Below are 8,555 nucleotides of genomic sequence, written 5' to 3'. Positions count from 1 at the left end.
ACTGCAGATGCTGGAGATCAGAGTCAAGAGTCTGGTGCTGGAAAAGCACAGCAGGTCAGGCTGATGAAGGGCTTAGGCTCCAAACGTCGATTCTCCTGCTCCTCGGATGCTGCCTGACTGTTGTGTTTTTCCAGCACCACACTCTCGATATCTAGATATGGTGATGGTGGTGTCCGGTCATTGTTTGTAAGGGATGATTCCGTGAGTATGACTCTGTCAGGCTGTTCCTTGACTAGTCTGTGAGACAGCTCTGCACATTTTGGCATCAAAAACCATATGTTAGTGAGGAGGACGTTGCACCACTGAGAGGGCTGAATCTGTGGTTGTATTAAATGGTGCCTTCTTAGATGCCGAGTGGTCCATCCAGTTTCATTCCTGTGTTGAGACTTTGGAGTGATTAATACAGTGAATAGCTGGCTGGGCCGCTGTCAGGTTGGCAGGATTTGTTTCGCCATTGACAATGGTTTCGTGGAGATCTGGAGATTCTTAATACGTTTTTTTTTTCTTGAATTCAGATTCCACCATCTGCCAAGATGGGATTCGAACCAGGACTTCAGTCGTTTGTTTTAATAATCTGGATAAAGGAAAATACATCAGGTTTGTTCACTCGTTTTAAATATCACCAACCCTGGTTTTGCTTCTTTGTAAAACACTGTCCATCATCCTGTCTCCTCCACCCTCCCCTCCAACAACGAGTGAGGAGCACATGGAGTTTTTCTGTCACTAAGGCTGAGATAATCCGATCTGCTGCTTCTCCCCCTCCCACTAGCCCACCGAACCAAACTGCCTCACGTGGTTTTCCTGGTTTTTGTCCTAAACCTACATCTTTCTCCAGTCTCTTGTCAAGCCTTATCAGAGCTCAACTTGACCCTTTACTCTAATCTCGCTAAATTCATTTTCCAACTCTCTTTCCTCCCCCTCGCCAATTCATAGATATTGTTCCTTGTTCTGTCTGTTGGTCTTTTTTGGTTATGTCCTTCTCTCCCATTCTGTGAAAAACTAATATTTGACCTCACCGTTGTTGGAAAATCCTGCTCCATCTCCACTCTCCCTTTCCTTTCTGAATTCCTTACATTTGGTGTCCCTCAACGATCGATCTTTGGTCTCTCCTGTATCTCACGTACATACTGCCAGGCGGTGATATCATCCAAAAACACTGTATTAGGTTTGACATGTACACTGATGATGCCCAGATCTTCACCCCCCCTCCCTCCCATCATCCCTCTCCATTACTCCACTGTTATTCAGTTATTAAACTGCTTATCACATTCCCACTACTCGATTAGCTGCAATTTCCTCCAATGAAACATTATCACGGTTAAACCCGTTGCCTTACCATTACCTTTCTGCTGAGCCCCTCCTTCCCACTGGGAACTCTCTGAGGCAGAATGACACTCTTCACAATATTGCTGTTATATCTGACCCCAAGGTGACATTCTGATCAGACATCCACACAATCACAACAGCAGGAATTCCAATCTCTTAAACGTTGCTTTTCTCCACCTCACCCGAGCTCCATTGCTACTGAAACCCCTTACCCACATCTGTGTCACCTTAAACCTGAATCCAAAACAGAACCCTTGATTCCATGACTCAGAATCTGGTTTCAGACTCCCCTCTCAGTATTTACCCTCAGACACATCCTCTCAGTATTTATCCTGTCAAACCACTGAAGAATCCCATATGTCTCAATGAGACCACCTCTCTTTCTCCAAAATCCAGTGAATAGAGTCCCAACCTTTTCAGCCTTTATTTAAAAGATAATTCCTCCAAACCAGGGATCATCTCATTGAATCTTCCCTGAAATGCCTCCAATAAAGTGACACATTCCCTTATCTAAAGGGACCAAAACTGCTCTCATTACTGCAGATATGGTGTGTCTCACCAGCACTTCCACACATTACTCTCAGGTATATACTCCAAACTCTAGTACTGAAAACCTTTGAAACAAAACATTCCATTCCCCTTCCTGATTCCCTGTTGTAACTGTGTGGTTGCTTTCTGTGTTTCCTGAACAATTACCCCTGGTCCCTTTGTGGTGCAGTTTTCTACAGTTTCCACCATTTAAATAGTACTTTGTTCTTTTATTATCTCCTCCAAAATGAGCAACTTCCCATTTTCCCAAGTTACACCCCATCTGCCAACTTGTTACTCCCTTCTCCTGTGCATCTCTCTCTTTTCATAATCCTCTTAGACCTTTACAGTTATGCCTTTTCTAGGAGATATCCCCCCCCCCCCTTCCAATTCTTCCAAACATTTACTGGGAGCACTGGGCAGTGGGAAGCAGGCAGAGTTGCTCTTTTCATAATCCTCTTAGACCTTTACAGTTATGCCTTTTCTAGGAGATATCCCCCCCCCCCTCTTCCCATTCTTCCAAACATTTACTGGGAGCACTGGGCAGTGGGAAGCAGGCAGAGTTGCTATCTTTTTGGGGATACGCTTTGCAGTGATTGGGATGATCCTCCTACCCATTGGTCAGGATGGAGACAACTTGCCCATCGTTATGCATTAGCCTTTCACACCCATGTCTTATTGATGAGGCAGAGTGGCCGCACGGAATGAAAGAAAAGAAAATAATTCTTGATCCCCATATCTTACTGATGCTTTGATCATTTTCTCCAATGTGTCAAAGAACTGCTGTGTTCAGTCACATGAGATCTCAAGTTGGAATCTCCTAGAAATCCACAGATTTCCCTCTGAGTTGAATGCTGTTGACCTCAAGGGTAATATGGACAGTAATCCTGGGCCACGAGGAGGAGATGGTGAGAGTTTCTAACTTGAACTGAGAGTGACAGATTTTATAAACTTGTATTACAGGATATTACAGGTGGACATTCAGATGGTAATCTTAGTAAATATTCTGCTAAACTCTGATTGAATTACTCAGTATATCAGGACCTGGATATTCGCATTGTGTGTGTGAGTATTGTGTTCCAGATCAGTCCCATTTGCTGCTTAAAAATTCTCCTTTGAATCATCGCATTCTCTCAAAAGGTCTCCCCAAACCTTCAATGTGTCATGTAATCCTTTTATGATGACCTGATGAGTGTAAGGTTTATTATTCGAATGTGTAATTTTTGTATAAGGATGTCTCAGAGAGGGAGCAGAATATTCTTAAAGGGGAGAATAATCATTTTGAGGGGAGGCTATTGTTTATTGGTATCAATGACATCGGAAGAGAAGAGTTCACATTGTTGGATCATTGGAATCTCTTGTGGGATAGAATTGACCTCCATCCGAAGGATGGATTGTACCTGCACTGGAAAGGAAGAGTTGCTAGTGCTATTCAGGAGGCATTAAACAGTGAAGGAATGTGGGTAAACTGAAAGAGAAAGTGAGGAAAGAGCTAAGTCTGAGGCTGGGACAGTTCAGACGTCAAACAGTCAAGGCAGGCAAAGGCATGGCAGAGAACGAGGTCGGACTGAGCAGTTACACTGCATTTATTTCACCTGCCCGATAGGTCAGGCAGATGAGCTCAGGGCATAGTTTTGAACATGGCACTGGGATATTATAGCAATTACAGAGTCATGACTCAGGGATGGATTGGACTAGCAGCTTAATGTTCCAGTGTATAGATGCGATAGCAAAGATAGAAAGGGGGCAACAGAGTGGTATTTTTGATGAGGGATAACATTACAGCTAGGCTTCAAGAGGGTATTCCTGAAAGTACATCGACGCAAGTTATACAGGTGGAACTGAGAAATAAGAAAGGGATGATCTCCTTACTGGGATTGTACTATTGACCCCTCCTCACCCCTTCCCCAATAGTCATCGGGGAATTGAGAAGCAAATTTATGAAGACATCACTTATCTGTAAGAATAGTATGGTTGTATACAAGACTTGATCTTTTTTATTCATTCAAAGGATGCGGGTGTCACTGGCTGGGCCCAAAGGGCAGTCACATTGCGGTGGGTCTTGAGTCACATGTAGGCCAGACCAGGTAAGGATGGCAGATTACTTCCCTGAAGGACATTAGTGAATCTGATGGGGTTTTTTTCCGCAACAATCGACAATGGATTCATAGTCTTTCATAGATTCCTAATTCCAAATTTTTATCGAATTCACATTCCACCATCTGCTATGGTAGGATTCACACCCAGGGCTCCAGAACGTTATCTGGGTATCTAGATTATCCATTTAGCGAAAATATCACTCGGCCATTTGGCAGGGTGAGTGACTGAGGTATCCGTAGGACAGCACATCAGCACCAAAATTCCCATGGTCTCTGCGGAACATAGAAAGGGCTGGGGATGGAAATATATTCCTGGTGGTGGGGTCTGACTGTAGATAGCGGAAATGGCAGAGGATAATGCGCTGTATCTGGTGATAAGTGGGGTGGCAAGTGAGGACCGGTGGATTATATTCTTCTTGTGCTGGAATATGAGGTAAAGGCGAAGGTGCAGGAAGTGGAGGATGTGCATTGAAGGGCATTGTTGATCACGTGGAAGGGAGATGTGGTCCTTGAAATAGGAAACCTTTCTGGGATGTCCTGCAGTGGAATTGCTTCTGCTGGGAGCAGATATGGCAGAAGCAGAGGAAGTGGGAGTACAGGATCACGTTTTTACAGGAATATACTCGAGGGTAATCAGGAGAGCAAAAAGAGGACTTGAAATATCTTAGGAAATAGTTTAAGGAGAATCCAAAGAGATTCTACAAGTACATCAAGGATAAAAGAATAGCCAGGCAGAGAATAGGACACCTTAAAGATCAACAAGGCTATTTATGGAACAACGGGAGGTGGGAGAGATACTATGCTATTCTGTTCTAGAGAGTTTGGAGAAATAATAGAGATAACTTGAAAAGTGTCCATATTACAGAGGAGGTGGTACTGGATGTCTTAAATCGTAGCAAGGGGTATCCCAGAAATTTGTGGAAAGCTAGGAAATTGACAGCAGTGCCCCTCCCTGAGATATTTATATCATCGTTTGTGACAGGTGAGGTGCTGGAAGACGTGTGCCATTATTTTAAAAAGGTGGTAAGGAAAGGACAGGGAGCAAGAGGACAGTCACCCTCACGTCAGTGGCAGGCAAACTGTTGGAAGGGATTCTGAGGGATAAGATTTACATGGAAAGACGAGGAATGATTAGTGAAAGTCTACGTGGCTTTGTGTGTGGGAAATTCTCTCTCTCTAACCTGATTGAGTTTTTTTTTGAAGGCAGACTGTGGACGTTGTCTATATGGACACTGAGAATACTGGTTAGCAAGGTTAGATAACATTGAATGTTGGGAGAACCAGACATTTGGATACAAAACTGGCTTGAAGGTAGGCGGCAGAGGGTGGTGATGGTGGGTTGCTTTGTGGACTGGAGGCCTGTGAGCAGCATTGTGCTGCAGGAATGGATATGGGGTCCTTAAATAAATGACTTGGATGTGAATATGAGGTATGGTCAGTAGGTTTACAGAACACCAAAATTGGAGGTGTAGTGGACAGTGAAGAATTTAGTTCAGAATGCAACAGGATCTTGATCAGATGGGCCAATGGAGCAAGGAATGGCAGATGGAGTTCAATTTGGATAAATATGAGCTGTTGTATTTTGGAAAGGCAAATCAGGGCAGGGCGTATGCACTCAATGGTAAGGTCCTTGGGAGTGTTGCTGAACAAAGAAACCATGGTGTGCAGGTTCATTGTTCCTTGAAAGTGGTGTTGCAGGTAGGAAGGCTAGTGAAGGTGGCGTTTGGTACACTTATATTTATTGGTCAATGCATTGAATACAGAAGCTGGGACGTCATATTGTGGCAGGACAGGACATTGATTAAGCCATTCAGGAATTCTGTTTTAGGTTCAAAATTCCCTGTTCTGGGAAGGATGTTGTGAATCTTGAAAGAGTTCAGACAAGATTTACAACGATTTTGCCAGGGTTGGAGGATTTGAGCTAAAGGGAGAGGCTGAATAGGCCAGGGTTAATTTCCCTGGAGAGTCAAAGACTGAGAGGTGATTTTACGGAGATTTATAAAATCACGACGGGCATGGAAATGGTGAACAGCTGGAGTCTTTTCCCCCCAGGTTGGATGGGTCAAAACAAGAGCACATGGGTTTAAGTTGAGAGGGCAAAATTTTAAAAGGGATCTAAGGGGTCACATGTTCAAGCTGTGCTGTGTGGAATGAGCTGCCAGATGAAGTAGTGGTGTCTGATAGAATTACAACATTCAAAAGGCATCCGATTGGGTACACGAATACGAAGGGTTTCGAATGATATGGACCAATAGCTGGCAAATGGGACCCAATTAGTTTAGGATTCCTAGTTGGCATGGACCAATTGGACCAAAGGTCTGTTTCTGTGCTGCACCTCTCTGACACTAATAAATGAAAATAACACGTGTTCCTCTTTTGTGGAGAGCGAGCAGAAGCACAGATATTTGTCCTTGGAGCTGAGAAGGTTAAGCAATAATTTCGACCAGGTGCAGATTTGTTTCCAAGGTATTTAATTTGCAGAGAGAGAGGAATTGTTAACAACGTCACAATTTTAGTAACTATTTTCAAGTAATTGGCAACTAATGCAGGGTGAATATGTGAACATTATTTTATTCAGTAAATTCTGAGCATCTGGAACAGTCTGAATGGCAGCTGGACACAGATTCAGCAGTTATTCATAAACAGATTTGGAATTTTACTTTTTAAGCAAAGATTTGGGGGGCTATGGGCAAATGGGAGGGGAGTTGGGACAGATTTGCAGCATCTCCAGAGGGAGAGTGTATAGACCCAATGGGCTGAATAGCCCCCAGCCCCATGCTCTGTGATACTGCCCCATTCACTGTGAATGATGAAGCTCATCCCAGGGCAGAGAGGGAGGATACCACCACTCACTTAGCATGGGATAGAGGGAAATTTGGCCAGTTGGATAGAAAACTGGCTAACCGGTGGAAGTCAGAGGATGGCGGTAGATGTTAAATATTCAACCTGGAGCCCAGTTACAAGTGAAGTTCCGCAGGGATCAGTTCAAGGTCATCTGCTGTTTGTAATTTTTATTAATGACTTGGATGAGGGAGTCGAAGGGTGGGTCAGTAAATTTGCAGATGATACGAAGATTGGTGGAGTTGTGGATAGTGAGGAGGGCTGTTGTCGGCTGCAAAGGGACTTAGATATGATGCAGAGCTGGGCAGAGGAGTGGCAGATGGAGTTCAACCCTGCCAAGTGTGAGGTTGTCCATTTTGGAAGAACAAATAAGAATGTGGAATACAGGGTTAATGGTAGGGTTCTTAGTCAGGTGGAGGAACAGAGGGATCTTGGGTTCTATGTACATAGATCTTTGAAGGTTGCCACTCAGGTGGATAGAGTTTGTAAGAGGGCCTATGGAGTATTATCGTTCATTAGCAGAGGGATTGAATTCAAGAGTCGTGAAGTGATGTTGCAACTGTAGAGGACTTTGGTTAGGCCACATTTGGAGTACTGTGTGCATTTCTGGTCCCCTCCATTTAGGAAAGATGTGGAAGCTTTGGAGAGGGTGCAGAGAAGATTTACCAGGATGTTGCCTGGAATGGAGAATAGGTCGTACGAGGATAGGTTGAGAATGCTAGGCCTTTTCTCGTTGGAACGGCGAAGGATGAGGAGTGACTTGATAGAGGTTTATAAAATAATCAGAGGAATAGATAGAGTAGACAGTCAGAAACTTGTTCCCCGGGTACAACAGAGTGTTACAAGGGGACGTAAATTTAAGATGAAGGCTGGAAGGTAGAGGGGAGATGTCAGGGGTGGGTTCTTTACCCAGAGAGTGGTGGGGGCATGGAATGCGCTGCCTGTGGGAGTGGTAGAGTCAGAATCTTTGGTGACCTTTAAGCGGCAATTGGATAGGTACATGGATGGGTGCTTAAGCTAGGACAAATGTTCGGCACAACATCGTGGGCCGAAGGGCCTGTTCTGTGCTGTATTGTTCTTTGTTCTATGTTCTATACCTCACAATGGGCCTCGGGTGATTGATGTCAGCGCAGGCCAATAGGAGGCAGAGGGTGGGACTGGACGACCAGGCAGTACCAGTTTGTCTTCCAACCAATCGGAGTGAATGAGTGTATCCTTAAGACTGGAATTAAAGAAAGGCACATGTAGCAGAGATTTGAGAAACTGGAGGAGGTTAGAGACAGGGAGCGTTCTGTGGCTGGAGAGGAATTGTATAAATAAGGAAGAGTTGTGAGGCTGGATGAGGTGACAGTGATCGGGAGAGTTGTGAGGATGGAGAAATTCGGCGATTGTGAGAATTGGAGTCCTAAAGTAAAACAGCAAGGAAACAGGCCCTGTAGTCCAACCAGTCCATGCTGACCATAATTCCAAGCTGAACTAATTGTACCTGCCTCCGCTTGGTCCACATCCATCCAAATATTTCCTATTTACATACTTATCTGAATGTATTTTAAATATCGTAATTGTATTCACAACTACCACTTCCTCTGGAAGTTCATCTCACATGTGTATTTTTTTTTAAAAACCCTAATGTCTTTTCTCAAATCTTTCTCATCTCTTCTCAAAATGAATGCACCAGAATTTTGAATTCCCCTCTCCCGGCCATTCACCTTTATCTACACTCTTCACGATTTCATAAGCCTTTTAATAAGGTCACCCCTT

Source organism: Chiloscyllium plagiosum, chromosome 8 (genome assembly GCF_004010195.1).
Source record: "Chiloscyllium plagiosum isolate BGI_BamShark_2017 chromosome 8, ASM401019v2, whole genome shotgun sequence".
Classification (NCBI taxonomy): domain Eukaryota; kingdom Metazoa; phylum Chordata; class Chondrichthyes; order Orectolobiformes; family Hemiscylliidae; genus Chiloscyllium; species Chiloscyllium plagiosum.
The sequence above is the reverse complement of the archived record's forward strand: the minus strand, read 5'-3'. Positions refer to the sequence as shown.